The sequence below is a fragment of the Erithacus rubecula genome (assembly GCF_903797595.1).
Source record: "Erithacus rubecula genome assembly, contig: SUPER_Z_unloc_2, whole genome shotgun sequence".
Classification (NCBI taxonomy): domain Eukaryota; kingdom Metazoa; phylum Chordata; class Aves; order Passeriformes; family Muscicapidae; genus Erithacus; species Erithacus rubecula.
This window is the reverse complement of record NW_027635860.1, coordinates 14,456,502-14,476,354: the sequence shown is the minus strand read 5'-3', so window position 1 is coordinate 14,476,354 and position 19,853 is coordinate 14,456,502. Positions and strand designations below refer to the sequence as shown.

Genomic DNA, 19,853 nt, shown 5'->3' with positions numbered 1-19,853 from the left:
TTTCTCTTCAGGCAAGTAAACAAGCCATAGCAATGGCACTCTTGAACTCATATTCAGCTCTGCTCAACTAGATCAAGAGTTCAGTGTTGAATTTAATGTACAATGCTTCTGTGCCTGGTCTTCAGTAGTGGGACACATTTCCCAGAGAGAGACGAGGACCTACTCCAGCTGTCGTTGGCCTAGTGGAACCTAGTGGAAATATTGCCACACCCCTGACAGATCTTGGACAACCCGTCATTATTGTAATAAATAATAAATGTCAAAGGTGTATCTTCCATGAAGGGCTGTTTCCTATTGCAAGAGTAACTCTCTATGTTGTCTAAAAACAAACCAAATATATGCATTTACCTTATCCAAAGTACAGTACCCCTGTAGGAACGGTAGGTTTGCACTGGGTGGGCACGTTGGTGTGGTGACCGGTCCTTAAGGGGAAGGAAACACCTAAGAAAGGAGAAAAATTGCACAGTACAGTTCAAACAACATACAGTGAACCATAACTCCCTTTTCCCATCCCCCTGTGATTGCTGAGGGTGATGAAGGTAAAGAAATTGGGAATAAAATTAAGCCTGGGAAGAAGGCAGGAAGTGGTGGGAGGACATTGTAAGATTTGGTTCTAATTCTCGTCATCCTACTCTGATTTGATTGGTAATAAATAAGCAAATTCCCCAAGCTGAGTCTGTTTTGCCTGTGAGGAAATTGGTGAGTGATCTCTCCCTTGACTCACAAACCTCTTCTGATATTTTCTTTCCCCAGACCAGCTGAGAACTTGCTAGAGTGGCTCTGGTGGGCACCTCTGATCCAGCTGTTGTCAACCCACCACAGATTTTCACCAGGGAGCAGCATTTTGTCATTCCACACGGTATCTATCGCACATGGCTGTAAGCACACCCACAACAACTGAAATGTTGTTTCTGCAGCAGTCCATAGCCTTTCTCTTCCCATGTGTCATGGTGATTTCTGCCAGACGCTGAAATATAAGCTGTTCCTTAGTGCCCTAAGGCAGCAAAGGCATTTAAGGAAAGTGAAACTACTTCCACATAAGCTTTGTTATTCATTGAGCTGTTCTGCAGTTCGGAAGCAGGTCAGCCTCCCCTGCTTCTGACCTGGAAGGATGTCCCTCGAATGGGCTGTGATTAGCTTATCTCAGTCCTTCTAGAGATGTCCCTTAGGTGGGCACATCCTCCATTGTCATGGTGAGCAATCCCAGAAGCTTCTGTTATCCCACCATGCCTTAGTACCCATGTTAATCCTGTGAAACCCATAGGTCTTTCCCCCTTTGGTGTCACCCTTGCATTCCCTGATAAAAACCCCAGCCTCTGCCCAGCTCTCCAAGCAGCTGTCAGGGGTGGCCACTTTCACAGAGATGCTGGATAATAAAGGAATCTCTGTGGAATTGCCATACAGTGGTTCTATCTCTCTGTCCCTGGGTCAGCCTGTGATGGTCTCACAAGCAGAGCTGAAATCACTGAGAGCTGATTGCTTGCAGCCCCTGGCTGCCCACTTGCTGATGTTTATCTGGTGGCGAAGAGACCTGCCAGAAGACCCCCTTAAAAGGCTGTCCCTTGCCAGAGACCCACAGCCTAGCCACTACACTGGAAAGCCAGCAAAAGCCCACCGAAATACGACAAACTTGCTCCCTGGCATTAAAGATTGTGTCAAGGACCAGCTTCCTCAATCCCTGTGATCCTGACAAAAATTCACTGAGGTGCACCACAGTTCTCATAGCACCAGTCCCAAGACCTGCTGTTCTGCAGAAAATAAGGTAATTAAGAAATCCCTGTTGGAGACAGACTGTGACTAAAATACTTCTTATTTAACATTTTCAACATGTTTTCCTTTGAGGGCTTTTTGATACACTCTGAGGTGAGATTGTCAGTAAAAACTTACTGATGTCTTTGTAAGGTGATTCAAGAGAATAAATTTTACCCTGCAGATGAATCCTGTGTACTTTACCTATGAAAGCCAGTAGAGAAATGCTTTTGATTTGTCACTAGATTGATTTGTCACTAGTCTTTTCAAGGGATGTGTTAATTTCCAGACCAAGATATCTCTGAAAATTCCCTGCATTGTGAGAGAGGTGATAAACGTAAAATGAACAGACAAAGCACAGTCAGTGTGAAAAAGATTTTGAAAGTGAGAGTATGTTGAAATCGCCTGCAGTACAAATGTGAACAGGAAACACAGATGTTAGCAAGGACTGAAGGAAAAAAGAGTCTAAACACTGCAAAATTTGTGCTGTACTCAGACTCTGATTAGGGGAAATTCTATGTTTTCTCAGTGTTTTTTGAACTGAGAAGTAACAGAATAATGAGAATAAACATGTTATCGTTAAAGTTTTTCATTTGAAAAGCAATAGCAACTAATTCTAGAATAAAAGTGCCATTAAGCCTGCAAAAACAAAATTACTACACCTTTTCTTCTAATATCACATATACAAAAGAAAGCCAAAGCTCATTTAAACTGACCAGATCTGAGGTTTTTTTCTTTTATCAAACACAATGTCCCAGCAGGACAGAAAAGATTCAGTTTCCAGTCCTTCCCCTCCCCAAATCAGTCAACTCAGCATAGTGTAGAGATTGGGACTGGCATCATGCTGGTTTGTGTCAGGGAGGGGGCAGGGTAGTGTTGCCAGTAATCTCCAGCTGGGACAAGCCTGAGACTGAGAAGAATAAAATCCAACTAAAATATCATCAAAACTGCTTGTAAAATGAGCTGTTTTATGTGAAGAAAAAGTCTTCTTTTCTCCAGGCTAAACACCCCCTGCTCCCTCAGCCCTTCCTCACAGGGTTTGTGCTCCAAGCCCCTCACCAGCCTCGTTGCCTCCTCTGGATGCGCTCAAGTGTCTCAACATCCTCACTGAACTGAGGGGCCAGAACTGGGCACAGCACTCCTGATGCAGCCTCACCAGTGCCAAGTACAGGGGAAGAATGAACTCCCTGCTCCTGCTGGCCACACCATTCCTGATACAGGCCAGGATTACATTGGCCTTCTTGGCCACCAGGGCACACTGCTGGCTCATGTTCAGTTGGCTGTGGACCAGCACCCCCAGGTCCCTTTGTGCCTGGGCACTGTCCAGCCACACCGTCCTCAGCCTCTAACATTGTAGGGGATCATTGTGGCCAAAACGCAGGACTCACCACTTGGACTTGTTAAACCTCATCCCACTGGACTCTGCCCACCCATCCAAACATCGGGTTTCTCTGCAGAGCCCTCCCCCCTTCCAACCAATCAACACATGCTCCCAGCTTAGTGTCATCTGCAAATTTACTGATGGAAGACTCAATGCCCTCATCCATGTCATCAATAAAACTACTGAACAGACCAGGCCCCAGCACAGACTCCTGGGGGACACCACTGGTGGCTGGTCACCAGCTGGGTGCAGCAGCTTTCACCACTCCCTGGGCCTGGCCATCCAGCCAGTTCATAATCCAGCACAGAGTGCTCCTGTCCAAGCCATGGGCTGCCAGCTTTTTCAGGGAATGCTGCGAGAAACAGTGTCCAAGGCCTTGTTGAAATCCAGGTACATGGCATCCACAGCCTTTTCTGCATCCACCATGGGTCACCTGGTTCTAAAAAGAGACCAGGTTGCTCAAACATGACCTTCCCCTCCTAAACCTGTGCTGGCTGATTCTGATATCCTGGCCATCCCATAAGTGCTGTGTGATGGCACTGAGTATAAACTGCTCCATAACCTTACCAGATGCTGAGGCCAGGCTAACTGGCCTAAAATTACCAGGATCCTCCTTCCTACGCTTTTCATGAATGGGGATGACATTGGCCAGCTCCCAATCACCTGGAGCCTCACCAGTGAGCAGGACTGTTGCTAGATGATGGAGAGCAGCTTCACAAGCTCATCTGCCAGCTCCCTCATCAGCCTGGGATGGATCCCATCTGGTCCCATAGATTTATGAACATCCAAGGCACTCAGCAGTTCTCTGACTGCCTCCTCCTGGATAACAGGGGGACCATTGTGCTCCCTGGCACCATCTACCATCCCAGGAGGACAGCTGTCCTGAGGACAAACCATCTTCCCACTAAACACTGAGGCAAAGAAGGTAATGAGCACTTCTGCCTTCTCCTCATCTGCAGTGACTAAGTTCCCTCCCTCATCCAGTAGAGAACAAAGGTTTGCTCTTATATATCTGTAAAACATTTTTTATTATCTTTTGCAAAAGTTGCCAAATTAAGTTCAAACTGAGCTTTGAGCTCCCTAATTTTTTTTCCTGCATGCTCTAGCAACCCCCTTACGTACTTCCTGGGAGACCTGACCCTCTTTCCAAAGATGATACATCCTCTTTTTATTCCTAAGTTCCTCCAAAACCTCATTGCACATTCAGGCTGGACATTTGTGTTGTCAACTCATCTTTCATCACATAGGGAAGAAGTGTTTCTAAGGACTCCCAGTCAGTTTTAGCCTCAAGTCAGCTTTAATAGCAGACTGGTGCATTGCAGTGCCCTGCAGGACTTCAGGCTGCAGTAGTGCAGCAGAAAGGAAAGCAAGACTGCTAAAGATCTATTTCAAAGAGAACCCTCAAACTGTCTCAGCCTTTTTCTGTAAGTGTTTCATCTCTAGAGCAGAACTCAACTACCAGCTTTCATTATTTTTGCAATATGTTTGTCACTCAGCTCACTGGACACTTCCACAGTGGACACTTGTCCTACTGTGTGTGTTCTGCTTGAAACAAAAGTATGTGATATTATGGGGACTGAAAGCTGAGCTTAATTTCACTTATGTGGGCCGTTCACTTAAGAGTTGGACTTGATGACCCTTGTGGGCTCCTTCCACCTCAGAACATTCTGTGATATTTTATATGTTAGCATATGACTGCAGGTTCTGTAGTGTGCACTAACAACTTTCAAAACCAAGTTTTCCATAGTAAAATGCCTAAACTCTTGTTCAATTGCTGGCAAAAGCCAAAAGAGAAACATTTGCTGAAAATGTAATCTTAAATTGCATAAATGAGAGGCCCGAGGCTTCTCTGCCTAAAGCTGTCCTGTTGCTGGTGTTAAACCTGAGTCCTCAGCATGACCACTCATTGAAGCCCAGGGCTAAATCCTACTCACTAATTCAAAAACAGAGCCCAGAAATATCTTGTCAGGCTCGAACATGATGTGCAATAGACTATATTAGATTGAGGGCACTGAATTCAAGGCATCATAAGTTCAAACTGTTTATGAAAATAGTTTTTCAACGTCTCTTCTTCTTTTCCCTCCACCAACATTTGCACAACTGATCATCTAGAACAGGGTTAATAATTTCTTTTTAGTGTTTTTTTTTCTTTTGTAAATAAAGTTCATTTTTATGCCTGAGGATTTCTCTGACATAGCTCAGCATGGGGTCATGAAAGGTGTATGGCAGGAAGATGGAATCTCTAGGAATGTTTCCCCAAGTCAAACAGGAAACAGAACTCCTACCTATGATGTAGTGCCAGCACCAAGTAGGTGTCCTTTCTGTATACTCTCCCTCCACTGTTTGGTGCCTCTCTGCCTGGAAGATGAGCAGGGCAACACTAACTCCTCTACCTCACTACTGTTTAAAATTACCACTTGGAGTTTTGATTTTTGTGTTGGTACTTAACTGAAAATGAGCAATAAAGGGCCATATAAGTGAAAGTGGGAATTATATGTACTAATGAATTCTGGGTTAAAGTTACCCCTTTTGCCTTTCCTGAATGCATCAAAGGCTAACCAGGTAACTTGCTGACCCTATAAACTCCATGTCCAGCCTGCTCAGGTAGAAATTAAAAAAAGAACAGGTGATGGAAAAGTAATAAAATAACAGTGTCTAGAATCAGCCTTCTCCACTCTCTTTTTTGATTATTTCTTCCTTGTGCTTCTGTGGTAGTTACAGAGCAGATCAGTGACCTTAGGATTGCTGGAACTGCTTATAGGTTCCTACAAAAATCACTGCAGGAGGGGTGGCCTCACCTTCATGTCAGGCAATTGTTTTTGAGAAATAAATAAAACTACCAAACAAAGGTGTTTTTCCTCCAGAAGCCAGACACATGTCCTGCTCTCTGTCCCACATCTTCTGGACATCATGTTGCCTCTTTCCCCTTTTCTGCTGCAACTGCATTGCAGATACCTCCACAAAGATCAGTTGTGGTATAACTAATTACATCGTGAAATTAGTTGTGCTCATTTTCAGATTCTGCCAACTTAATATTCTTGCTGTAGACACAAGACTGAAAAATACATTAGAAAGCCTAAGTTAGATAAGTTCACTTAAGGTGTTCACTTGATGGTGCACATGAAAGAAAATCTTCCAACTGAAGACTCAGAACAAGAAATTAAACACAGTCTTTCAGTTTTTGCAGCTGAAAGATATCAGTGGCTAATTGCAAGTTTCTGTCAGCATTTCAAAACGAAAATACCAGGACTGAGAGGGAGGAAGGATAGAGTTTTGATTCTACAGGCCCAGTGAGGGTCCATGGAAGTCCCATGGAATCTGTCCTCCACACCAGAGCCTTTCTCTTTGCCCAGCAGTCACCCTGAGCCACACAATTGAATCAATCACTTGTCCTCCATTTTTACTGATAGAGTAGATTGAGATACTCTTTTGCTTTCTTCCATCAAACAAATAAACAAAGACAAACAAACAAACAAAAAATAAAACCAGTCACTGCCTTAAGGCTGAGAGGACCAGATGCTTAAAGACTGCCAATCCTTTCTTTGGTGAAAGAGCATTGCTTGATGAAACCTAATATTATGTTTGTACTGTATTCAGGGGATTATTTAATAGCAGTATAAACCTGCAACATAGCATTTGAATACATTTGAAATGTATACGTCCCTTTTAAAATGAAAACATAACTATTGAGAACAATAAGTAGGTTTATATCAACAGCTCTAACATTTATTCTGTGTACAAAATCAAGACAGCTTCAGGCTAAATTTTTCTGTCATTAGTATGTTGGCTGTTTGAATGTAAAATAAGTCAGTCTTTATGCAAAAATTAAGTCCTTTCCACAGTATTAAAGGATTACAAGGTTGTGTTTCTCAGGTGTTCAAAAACTTGAAAATAGTAAACTCTGAAAATCAAAGTCTATATTTTAAATCATTAATTGCAAACATCTACATTTAAAACATTCTTGAATCTATGATGCAAATAAATCCGATCTAGGAGGAGTAATGATCATAAATGAGGGTGAAACCATTCTCTTTCATCAAGAAGTCTACATCTTTGGTTGACTGTAAACGTACCAAGAAGGGAAAATATTTTGCTGAGTTTTGGGGGGAGGTTTGTTCAGGTTGTTCCTAAAAGGGTGAAATATTTTTCCTCTCTGTTTCCACTGCATACTAGCACTGAAACAGTATTAATGCACTGAAGGCTCCTTTGAAGTGTTCCCCTTTAGGTATCATTCGATGGTACCATGTCACAGATTCCTTTCACTGAATAAAGCAGTGATTTAAAGAGATTCTTTTACTGTAATAGAATTTTGTTCTGTTACGTTAGTCTGTGATGCTTATATTCATACCTGTGTTTTAAAACTCAGTGATGCAGGAGGAATAGGAGGCTGAAATAAAAGACAAATTGGATCTCTGAGACAGGGGATCTAAATCAAAGCCTTCATTTTGACTCAAGGAAACAACATTCTGCTTAAGGTAAATTTTCGACTCTAAGCAGACACCAGTAGTATCAGAGTTGAGAACTCTTTTGATGGAAGTCTGAAGGAAATCAAACGAGCTGTAGTGAACCTAAAAAATACCTGCAGGGGAAGCACACATAATCCAACTGTAATATTTTCATGATAGTCATGTCCAACATTACATGGACAATTTCTTTCTGGAAGAAGCAAACCCAAAATCTTAAACAACCTGAACAAAAAATGAGAATGTTTTAAGCTGTTTAGATTATTTGTGCTGCAGGTTACTGACCTGAAACACACTGTGTGTCTGTGATAAAGAACAGCAAGGATTCCATTTCAAATCTCCTTTTGCAGAGGAACTGAAAGCTGGTTATTCTGAGGCTAATATGCATACTCAAATTAATGATTTAGTGACAATCCAGAGGTGAGATGCTCCCAGTTTCCATAGGTAGGGGGGAGAAGTGGGCATGGAACATGTGTCAGTACTACTTCATAATACTTCATTCATTTGTGTTTCAATGTAATTTATACTCATCTCTCACAAACATTTATATGTCCTTTTGACTGAAGTTCTATAATAAAAAAAAAGGACTGCCCTTGCTCTGCAGTTAATACCTTCCAAGTTATAAATGGAATAGGCTTTGAATTAAGGTCTGTTGATTAAATCTAAAGACTTTTATGCTACCGTAACCAGTATGAATAATATTAATATTTGCTGAATCATAATTAGGTTTCAAAGATGTATTTACACTTGCATTTTCCATCAGACTAGCATGGCATATGCCCTTAAATTTGTCCTCACAACTGCTTGAGAGCACATACGTTAATGCTTGAGGCTCTCCCCTCCACTGAGAATGTTTGCAAGGCAGACACCTAGTGAACAACTGTGGATGGAATTTTTATATCCTGCTGTAACAGCAGTCATCAATTGACTGTAGATCACAGACTACAAACTCTGTTTATTACTAGAAAAGTTATATGTGTAAGCACCATTTATCCAATCTCTTTAAGTATTTCAACACAGAAAAAAAATAAAGCTCCAAAGGAAACCCAGGCCCTGGAAACACATCAACCACCTGATCTTATCAGAGACCTGTAATTTCTACCAGTCTCTGTCCCCTCAAGGAGGGACTGCACTCTGCAGCATCTGAGTTCCTTTGAGAAAAAAGAGCCAAAGACAGAATAGGCAATATAAAATCCTCCTTCTGTGAGTGTTGTTATATAAAATTTTGATGTCACTGTGGAAAAATCTTTGCAGAAGTTAATGCTACCAGGTGATTTTCTAAGTACCAGTAAGCTTTCCTGGACACCCTCACTCATTAGAAGATGAGATTTACATAGCATTCAGGCCACTGCTGTAGTGTTAAATCACTCCTGTTGGGACATATCTTGGTAACCTGGAACTCTGTGCATTGTGGAGGGAGGCAGGTAGAGTCCCACCATTCTGGTTAAATTCACAGTGCTGCTGTGCGAAGAATCTTGTGCTAGCCAGTTTACAATGAAACTATTCTTAACTCAAGCCACATCGAAGTAAAATGCAAGTAAAATCATTCATTGCATAGAAGCAGCTACAGAGACTTAAATGAAGAATGAAGGAAAAAGCACTTCTAAATTACTTATGGCTAAATTCAATCAGAAGTGGTTTTGCTCCCCCACTGGCCGACTGACTCATGACTTTTCCTAACACTTTGATAGAGAATTTCTGCTTTCTCATTTTAATGAGTAAAAGTTTCTTACAGCACATTCTGGTGTGTACCAACAACCTGGCCTTCTGTACAGCCAAGACAGACTACAAACCTCTTTACAAACCTTGGCATTTTTTTCCTGTTCATTAAATGATCTGTCTTTTCCTCTCTGCTAAAATAGTTTCACTTCCTTCAGGAAGTAAAGTTTTTTAACTCAGTCAATTTCTGTGCTTAATTAACTCTCGCCTAACAAATTAATCTCTCTCCTTTTAGTATGTAACTCATTCTAGATCTTCACTTATGAAATGTCTTTGCTGCTAAATCTTTTATGAATCACACTGTGAGGACAGCAGATTTGGGGTAATCCCCACCAACATGTCATGTCTGAGCACATTGAATGCAGCATCCACTCCATGTGCAGTATTTCATGGCCATTTGGTCATCCACATCTGATTCTCCTTTACAGAAGGGTCATTCCTTCAGAAAGAAATATCAATAAAAATATTCCTTCAGTGACAAAATATCACTGGTGAGGTACTCTAATGGTTGCCTTCCAAAAGGTTAAAATTCTGCCAGCCACTCTTAGAGATAATATCCCCTTGTTATCTTCCATTTCTACCTCTCCTCATTTCTTACTAAATGGTACCTGCGCACCATTGCATTTATTTTGATTTCTTGGGTTTGTGTTACCTTTTTTCTTATGAGAGCTCATAAGGTGTGTTAAAGTACATTATGCTTCTATGGAAATACAACAATTACAGTTGTAGTAGGAGCAGCACCTCTGTCTTGAAGAATGTCATCTGTTATGCCCTGTGGCTCACATCTAATTAGGGTTCTTTTTCTATATCACTTTCCTTACTTTGAAAATTAATAGACTTCATAGTGCACTGGGAAGCTAGAAGGAAGCAGAGGGTCACTAAAGAGATGATCTGAAATAGTCCAGCACACCCTTAGGACAAACTTCAGAGATACTACTGAGCACCAGCAGCTTAGGAGGAAGAAAAATCAACTCCCTAAAACAAAAGTTGAGTAAAGAGCACAAAGACATTAAAAATCAATGTGCTATAACTTCTGCTACAAATCAGCCTGGTCAACTCTGTACCAATGGGCTGGCTGCTACTGGATAGCTCATAAGAGTTCACAATCATAAAAAGGGAAATTCTGTGCTAAAAGTGAGTTTAAAAATTTGGAATAATGCAGAGTTTCTGACAAGGAGGATCAGAGAAGTGGGCAGTGAGCAGACATACTCCCTGCCTGTTCAGCCATTAGAGAAAGTTGATTCCTTTGACAGGGTACTTTGCCAGCTCTGACTCACCTGGCCAGGCCATTTTGGAGTAATTAGGACAATTTCACAGTAGTCCCACTCTTGCTGCTGCACCTTGGAAGTGGCAGCAGCTGAGAGTGTTGCAGAATAGATAACAAAAGAAAAAATGCAGGTGTGGTGGGTTCTGCTGGTGCACATGCATGTTAGAACACAGAGAACTACTCTAAGGCAAAAGTGGCATTTTTAGACATCAAGCACAGAGATAACTAGTGTCAGGGGAAAGGATGGTGTTGCTTGGTGGGAGAATTTAGGTGGAAATTATTAGATGAAAGTTGTAAGTGAGGAAAGAACAATGCCTAGGAATTCTAAATTTCCCAATCAAAGCCAATGGGTATTTTCAGCACATTTTGGTAGGAAAAAACATTTGGATTATATTTCATTAAGAATTTTATATTCTTTGTTACAAAGATTTGCAATAATTATTTGCTATAGCTTGGCTCTAGCTTAACATACCTGGGCATCTGCCACCACATGATTGTCCCACTCAGAAGAATAATTGTGGGAGAGTGGAGAACCTCAGCAATCATCTTTTATAAAATTACTGTCTTTTTCCTTAGTGCTTCCTCTCCCACTCTATCTGTCCCTGATAAAAGCAAATATCTTTATATTTTCACAGCTGCTGCTCAGCACATCTTGACCTCCAATGTGCTGCTGAGAGTATTGGTGTAGGCCATTAAAAAACTTGGAGATTTGGATGAAGCACAAAAATTCCCAGCTGATGAATTCTAGACAAATTTGTTGTGTGATTTTTTTTTTTTCATTATGCCTTTAATCAACCTATTTGTACACAATTCTTTTCAGGCATAGCAATGAAACTGTGTTTAATATAGATTAACAGGAATTCTGCCAAACCTCAACAGAATGTGAAGCAGAAGTGTCATCAGGTACAGGATGACCAGTTTCAACTTCACTTCTAAACTAACTTGTATAACAGTGCAGCAAAAGACACATTTCTGCACCCAAAAATGCTTTACAAGCATGGCTGTGCTTTTTCTCACAATTTTCTCGTGGTTGCCACGAAAAACTTGCACTGTCTGGAAGAGGAAACATTCAAGGGCATATAATCAGGCATTAATTTCAAAAGCTTCTAAAATTCCACAGTTCCTCCATGTCTAGAACAAGTGTTTTAGTTCAGTAATTCAGAGCTTTCCTTTGAGGGGAAAAATCAGAGAAAAGAAAAAAAAGAAAGAACAGAACAGCAACACCATAACCAAAACTACCTAATTCAGGATTGGTAAGTTTCACGTAGTTCATATCAGTTTTACCAAAACATTCTAAAAAAATAATAGAATAGCAGAATTAAATAGGAGACCGAAGAGGCAAAGGTAACAAAAGAGGATTTTCACTTTAAAAAATTACCAAAAAGAGCAACAATTCACAGGAGTTCTAGACAGTTCCCATGGAAGTCCCAACACTACAGCAAAATCATGTTGCTCAAAGGAGGCTTCAGAATATGGCAACACAGCAGAAGTTAGACTGATGGAGGGATGAAGAGAAAAAGGGTGAAGATTTTTACAGACACGTTTGAATCAAGTACCAGGCGAGTCTTTAGGCAGAAGCAGGGGCTGAGGGGAATTTTGCTAAATACCTGTTCTCCAGTGTGTTGAACTCCAGCACCTGACTATTTGGATCCCAAGATCTTCATCATCATATCTTGTTGCCTAAAATTAGAAAATAGAGGGATGGCTTATCCACCATGCAACTGGTTTGCAAAGGAAGGAACAAACTGCAGACCTGGTGTTGAAATGGTTGTCGTGCCCTCACAACCCACGTAAGTTACCATCCCCAGGCCATGCTTTGCTTACTCAACATACAGAAAAAGGAATAAATACTGTGTCTGGCATGACTGTACGTGCTTCTGATGACATTCTTCTAAAGACAACCTGGTACACTGAGTTCCAGTGAGGGCATTGATACATAATACAAAAAGATCCCAGTGGTTTCTAAAGGCAACAGGCAAGGGAATCTTATGAACTCAGAAATGAACAGGGAAATCTAGAAAATCAATCCTTCAGCAAGTAATGCAAGGGGTTTGTGCCAAACCTAAGGACTCTGGAGATCATGCTGAAATTCACAGCAGGAACACTGCTGAGAGAATACTGAAAGAAACACTGAAATACAAAGCACTGCAAGGAGAAGTGTCTGTGTGGGCAGTAATTCACCAGAAACAAGAAGTCTGCAGCCCCAGGAGCAGGGACACTGAGGGAGCTTGGTGTGCTGCCCTGGGAGGGGCAGGAAATGAAGGATGGAGTGGCACAAAGGGGTTGTGGTCATGCTCTGCTTAAAACAATGCAGCCAATGGGAGCTAAGCCAAGGAAGGGTCCAAGCAGTGACCAGAAGTAGAACTTGGCTTCATTTACTCCAAAATGCATCTTGTTTTTCACGCTCCCTCATATGCCAACAAAATAAAACCTGCATATGCATTGCCTGTATGAATAAAGCCCCTCAAACTCCACCTGGTCAAGAAATGACACCAGTTAGAACTTTACCTTTTTCCCGTTCTCAAAGTAAACCATAGACATGTGACTTAAGAGGGAAAAGAAGTCAGAGGAGACTCCACCTTTCTGTTCTGGGGCCATGTAAGGGCTGTGCTCTCCCATAAGGGGGCCTATAGAATAAGCTTCATTCTGTGGTGATACTACTGACTTACCCTTTCTGATACCAGTGCCATGGCAATTTCTGACCCATCTTCTGTCACACCAATCAATAAATCACACTGTTCATGAAATGTCACATTGAACATGACCCTACTTACAGAACTAAGTTGGTTCTAATCAGAAATGGAGCCAGCCACACTCTGCTCTCTGAGGTCCAGCTGGAGCAGAGCACAGGTGGGGTATATTCTGCCAAATTTCACACTCTAAAAATATTTTCCTTGAAAGTGTATGATTTAATTCATTTGGGTATTTGGACAGACACATAATACACAAGAAAAGGAAGATCTTGCTGCCTCTGGGCCCACTGTCTACATCAGCTCTGCTCTGAAGTTTTCCCAGGGAGTAGCTTTTTGGCCTCCTGAGCTCTTCAGTTTCCCTTTCCACATGAGACAGAAGGTATATGTACAATCTGTATGTTTTCAGTATGGGCTTTGCCCCTTCCTGGAGGCAGGGCGAAGCAGAACTCTCTACAAAGGGAATACAGTCTTTTTTACAGCCCCACCAGGACAAAAGCACCAAGCTGCAAAACATGGCAGTCACACCAGAGAAAAAGTTGTCACTACTCTGGGAACCTGCTGGTCACATAAATGCAGAACATTGTGTCAGGAAACCACAGACATACAGTTAGGCTTCATAAAGGAAGGTAAATCCAGCTCCCTCCAACTACTGTGAGCTGATCAAGGTTCAGTGCAGCTCCCACTCCCAAATTTGAGACCCTTCCAAAGACAGAATGGGAAACTGAGATGGAAATTGCTTTCAGATTTGTGCTAATTTTATCACTAAATGGTTTTCCTTTTTTCACAAAGCAAAATGGAACTCACACACCTCATCCAGATTTTTGTGGTGTTTTGGGTCAGTTCTAGATAGATCTATCTCACAACTGTCTCCAGCCTGAAGTCCTATCACTGCTGTTTTTTGACATTTGAATCCAATTCCTCCAAGTACCTAGACCTGAGAAGATCTTGGTATCTGCTGGCTTTATTAGGGCAGTGATGATGCTTATGTTGCTACACTTTTTTCAGACTGGACTTTCCAAAGTTCAGTTTCCTTGTCCAGATGAAAACAATGACACTCACTGACAACATAGAACTCAAAGCATCTAGAATGGAGGAATAGTGTGATTTTCTGCTTTTTTCTTAGTGCTATAATACTGCTGTCCATGTTTAGCTCAGTGGATTGTAAAGTACTCCTTTTCAGATGCAAACTTTGGTTATTACCCTGCTGGCTGAATTCATGCCCCCAGGTATTCAGGTGTTCTTTCTTTGCTCAAGTCTTAAACCTCACACCCACAATTCAGAGCTACAGTGAATTTAACAATACAAAACAATGATTGCACAGACTTAACTGACAATGTGTAATTGCATTAGGAAAAAGAAGTATAGCACAAAAATGTTTTGTTGCACCCATCAATGAGCTGCCTTTATAGAATTCCTTAATCTACTAAGCATTTCTAAATGGGTTTACTCTAACTCTCCTTCAAATCTTGAATTTATGACTGCAGTTTTAATGGACTTATTCACTGAATTCTGGGTGTTCTGAACAGGTTCAACTAAAACATTTATTTTAAATAAGTGTAAATTATACACGTATATTTGTTTTCTTCATAGGATACTGTTTCAGTTTATTACAAAATAGACTTTTTCCCATTGCTCTGCTATGTCAGTTTGTCTGTTATGGATATAGCTGATTAAACTTCAATAATTTAAGTAGAGTTTGCGTTCTCCCTGTTGAGCCTTTATGTTTGATACATTTCACACTTTGATTTACTGCAGACAAATGTAATGTGTGCTTCAAAATTGTCTTCTAGTGTTTTCCATGCTCTTTACTTTTGTATTATCACTACTGGTTGCTAACAGCTTTTAAAAAGAGGAATTGGATGTTCTACAGTTTTTAGTTTTTTGATTGTAGGACTCATAAGAATTTGGTTCATTGCTCTTTGCAAGAACATCTATGGCTCTTTGAGCTCTGTGTTACTCCATTCCTTTTGTCCAGAAAAAGCAGATATTTTTATTTTTATATTATTAGTATATTTTCATATATCTTCATATTTATTAATTTAATATTTAATATGTTAATTATTAATACTGAGGTGACAACCTGCAGATCTTCTCAGTTTTTTTCCAAACAATTCACCAAACAATCAGTACCTGAAGGCCACTGACATGACAATGAGTCAAGTCAGCACTTTTTAAAAATCAAAATTTTCCATGTAGCCCAAATCAAAACTGAGACTTTCAGTACTGCATTACAGGGGTTTTGTTTTCGAACAGAGGCTCAGATGAACTAGTAAGGACTGACTTCTGACAAAATGACCTGTCCCTCCATCCCTCCTGCTGCCTGGACCATCTAAGAAGCTGTGGAGCTCCTCGGGGAAGAGACTTTTTGGCTTGTGAATCAAAGAGGTGTCCAGGCACCATGGCTGCATTCACAATTGCTCCGTGCTCAGCAGCTTCTAGTCCAGTCTGGCAAGATCCCAGACACAGCTTATGATTGATGAAGCCCGAATTTCAGGAAAGCATCCAGGATTTTTCACCTCAGCTAACATTTTGGAAACAGAGACATATCAGCAGAGTACAGCTACCTGAAAATTTGGCTCTTTCTATGACATTCCATGTCTTGGTAGCTGGAGAATACTAGACAGAGCTAAACAGAAATTATCTTGTTTCTAAAAGAAAGCTGAAATTAGGAAATATCATTTAAGGGGAGCCAGTTATGGTACCTACACATTTCATTCATGAAATCAGAATAGCCTGAAGGAAGAAGGAGAAAAACTGGGAATTACTGCAGGAAGATGAAGAAACTGCTTTCTCCTACATCCTCAATTAACCTTCCATGGATCACTGGCTACAGGCTGTGATTTGTTACCTTTGAATTATTTATCATATATTAAAAAATAATTTTTTAAAAAAGGCTACTAGTTGACAAATGGCTTCTGGACAGGGACTGCTCAATCTCTGTTGCTCAGAAGTTTCCATGGCAACAGGCAAGTCCTTGGCAAAACTCAAAAGAAGAATTAAAGCTAAATAGTTTTTTGTATGGATGGGATGCTTCCACTGACAGAGAGCTTCAAAAGAAAAGGTGGATCCCTCTCAATTACCCACCCTTCATAAAAGTCTCTTAGGAAACAATAAACAGACAGAAAGGAAGAGTTTTGTGTTCAGAATATCCAGCCAATTTTACATCTTAGGTTTAAGCACAGGATGAAACAAGTTTTCCTGTAAGCCAGAACCCCACAATCTTAAAAACTGTCTCTAAAATAGGCCCAGAAGAGGATTATTATCTTGCAAAATGTAGGAATTAAATGCTTTCACTTAATTCTGAAACCAGTATACATGCTCTTACTCAGCTGTGACAGGGGCAAGGTGTTGAATGTCCCACTGAGGAATTGAAGAACAGACCTTTTTTTCCTCTCCTTGTAGTCCTAACAAGTGCAGAAATGAAAAAGAGAAAGACATGACAATTAAATCTTGGTCTAGCAGCAAGTAATTCCTGGTGTAAATGGAACTGGTTGAATTCTGTGTCTCTGCTACCTATCTAACCATTGTCAATGTTTGGTGTGTCCAAGCTGTCAGAGCCCTCTCCAGGCAGCATTCCTGCAATGCCTAACTGCAGACTCGGGGCTGGCTGGAGGCTGGTACAGGATATTGTTAATAATGTGCAGAAACAACAAAAGTCGTAAATTATCACAGCAAGGGAAGGACCTGCTCTATTGTTTTCGGCATTTCCAACCCTGGAGGAATGGGTGTCTCATTTCAGCAGAGACAGTTGCTGCTGCAGTTTGAGTGATATTTAGAAATGCCCTTTAGAGGACCATGGAAAAGGCAGAAATTTCTACTGTGCTTTGTAAAGAATTGCTTCATGTTTGTTCATGACAAACATGTGCACAAAATCCTCTGGAGACCTACCAGAAGAGAGGAACTTTCTTTATTTCAAACAAAAATTTAAACTCTAGTGTATTTCCAGTGCCTGCTCTCTGTTAAATTTGTCAGGCATTCTGAAGGATCTGGAACTATTTAGTCAGAACAAATCCACACTTGCTTTCCCTCTTTATCAATTTCTGTATTTTAAGGTAAACTTCTATGGCTCAAACGAAGTGCATTTAACTTCTTCCTGTGAGTTGAGACCTTTATTGCTAAGTTTGTCTGTCTTTCTTAATCCTCACAGGACATGACTATTTTCTTTTTGTCATCCAGTTAAGAGGCCATCAAAAAACCATTGATCACACCAGAATGAAGGAAATTTTTTTTTTTCCACAGTGGACTCTTGTTGGGGAGAATGAACAGACTCTCATCACTGTCTTGCTTAAATATGGAATATCATATTGCCTGAATCTTCTTTATCGGTGAGCTCTGAATCTCTAGCTGCCTTTCTTGTGAGTGCCAAAAAACCTTGGAAGAGAAAGTAATACAGAGATAAATAATGTCATTGAAATCAGGCTGTTAATTTCAAGTAGCTCTTTAACAGTGATTATTTATCACTAAATCAAATATAAAGGAAAATATTAAAAGGTTACTGAGTCAATAAGATGCAAGTGCAATAAGAATTTGAAGCTGTGGGAACTGAAGATTTTGATCATTCAGCCTGACAATCTTATCACTGCTCTCCAGTTTTTGTTTGCACTTCACATTGCCTAAAAGCAACAATCCTCCTCAAAAGACAAAGACATTTACAAATTTCTCAGTGAACTTAAATATCTCCCCCCATAATAACTTCTTTTATATTACTTGAACTGAAGCATTTACACCACTAGCATCAGCTACCAATTACTTGTGTGCCCTGTGGCAGTGTATCAAGGAATTGAGGCCATCACTGATTTCTCACGCTCAGCTCTATTGAAACCTGAATAAAATTGCAGTGCATACTCCAAAGGCTGTACATTTTAAATCATTAAAGCTTTTTCCATTACTTTCAGTGACCTTTGTAGCTGATCATTGGACTTCTTTTCAGATATTTTGAGGTTTACACCAGCACAGAGCAAGGGTCTGATTGACCAAAGTAACTGGAGAGAGGAACAGGGATGTGTTTTAATTAATTTAAATTTTATCCCCACCACACTTTTCAAAGGGCTCTTCTGCAACTTTAGATTGTAGCTTTTAGACAATTGCTGATTGATGCAGCTGCACCAAAGGCTTTCAGTCAAAACCAGGGATGGTTCTGCAGGCATAAAGGACTGTCCCACCCTACCAACTGATCTACACAAGGTATGGCCACACAGCTGAAAAAGTTTTCCTGTGAGGCATCCAAAAAAGAATGACAATATTTAAACTGACCTTGACCTCAGAGCATGACACTTAGCAAATCAGCCAGGAGACACTGGCTTGTAAAGATGCAGCCTCAGTGATCAGTCTGCAGAAAACAGATCAAAGTACTGCAAGTTCTTTATGAAAAATTTGTCAAGAGCCATCTGATTGTTTGCAAGCACGGAGTTAAAAAGCATTGATGTAGCAACAGCAGGCATTTCACCATATTCAGTAACATGCAGGGACAGTCAAAGGAAGCCTTTTCAATAAAGAAAAGCTGGAGAAGTCACAGATCACCTGTGCTGAAGTCAAGAAATGTTTGTGAAGTCAGGGAAAAAAAGCAGGCATCATATCAAGATATTATCAATGCAGATAAAAGAGAGGGGGGAAAAGTATTCAAATGTGATTCTTATGAATTGGTTTTTACTAATGAGCTGTTTCCCTAATATTTTTTGTTGTTTTGGGGGCACGGTTTGTTTGTGCTTTTGGTGTTTCTTTTCTGGGTTTTGGGGGTTTTTTTTGTTTTGGTTTGGGGTTTGTCTTTGTTTTTATTTTTCATTAGTTTTGTTTGGTTTGGGGTTTTTTAATCTAAATAGGTTTTACTAATACAGTTTCAAGAAAGCATGAAAGACATTAAAGTTAAAAATATCAGCCAGTAAAATTCAACAGTTTTAGGGGAACTGAAATCAGGTCAGAGAAACCTTGGGGAAGGTTATCAAACTGAAAGCAAAAAAAACCAAGCAAATGATCTGAGGAAATTATGACAAACCTGTAACTAGAGCAATTGCTTTTGGAATGACTTGAGGAGCTGATTTTAAAAGTCCTGACCTATACTCCCCACACACCTTCTAGCTGAGACATGCTTAGCTGAGCTATTGCCAAAAGTATTGCAAGATTCAGCAGCATCACAACAGGGTTTTCTCTTCTGAGCACTTGATTTGAGCCAAAAAACTTTCCCCCTATATTTATTCACAATAAGCAAGGTCTCACCTCAGATGCAGCTTGTACCTTCAATAATTCACATTGAGCCCACAAGCAACTACACAAGACCATTTCTGAAGCAGTAGAATGGGCTTGCTAAGGGAGCAAATCATGTTAAGGAACAAAACGTAATCAAAAATTTGCACGCTACAAAATGCAAAGTAAGATTTTCAGAATGAAGCACTGCAGTCAAGGCAGCAGGGTCTTTCCATAGAGCAAAAATCTACAAAGACAGAGGTCAGGCTTTGAAAGTTTTCTTTTCCCAAATGTCAAAATGCCTGAAATTTGAACAATTGATAAAAGAGACAAGAGAGAGATGTGTGTGGAAATTAGAAGTGGAACACGTAATTATTAGGTAGTGCTAACAACAGGATTGG

At 40.5% G+C, this 19,853-nt stretch overlaps 1 long non-coding RNA gene across 1 annotated transcript in view; it reads right to left on the bottom strand.

Annotated features, from left to right (window-relative positions):
• Positions 1-355: 355 nt before the first annotated feature.
• Positions 356-19,853, bottom strand: part of LOC306814820 — a 45,294-nt gene continuing 25,796 nt past the window's right edge. The window contains exons 2-3 of the long non-coding RNA XR_013777255.1: positions 12,187-12,259; positions 356-441 (exon numbers count right to left, since the gene is read on the bottom strand). This is a non-coding gene — a long non-coding RNA (uncharacterized lncRNA). The remainder of the gene's footprint in view (positions 442-12,186; positions 12,260-19,853) is intronic.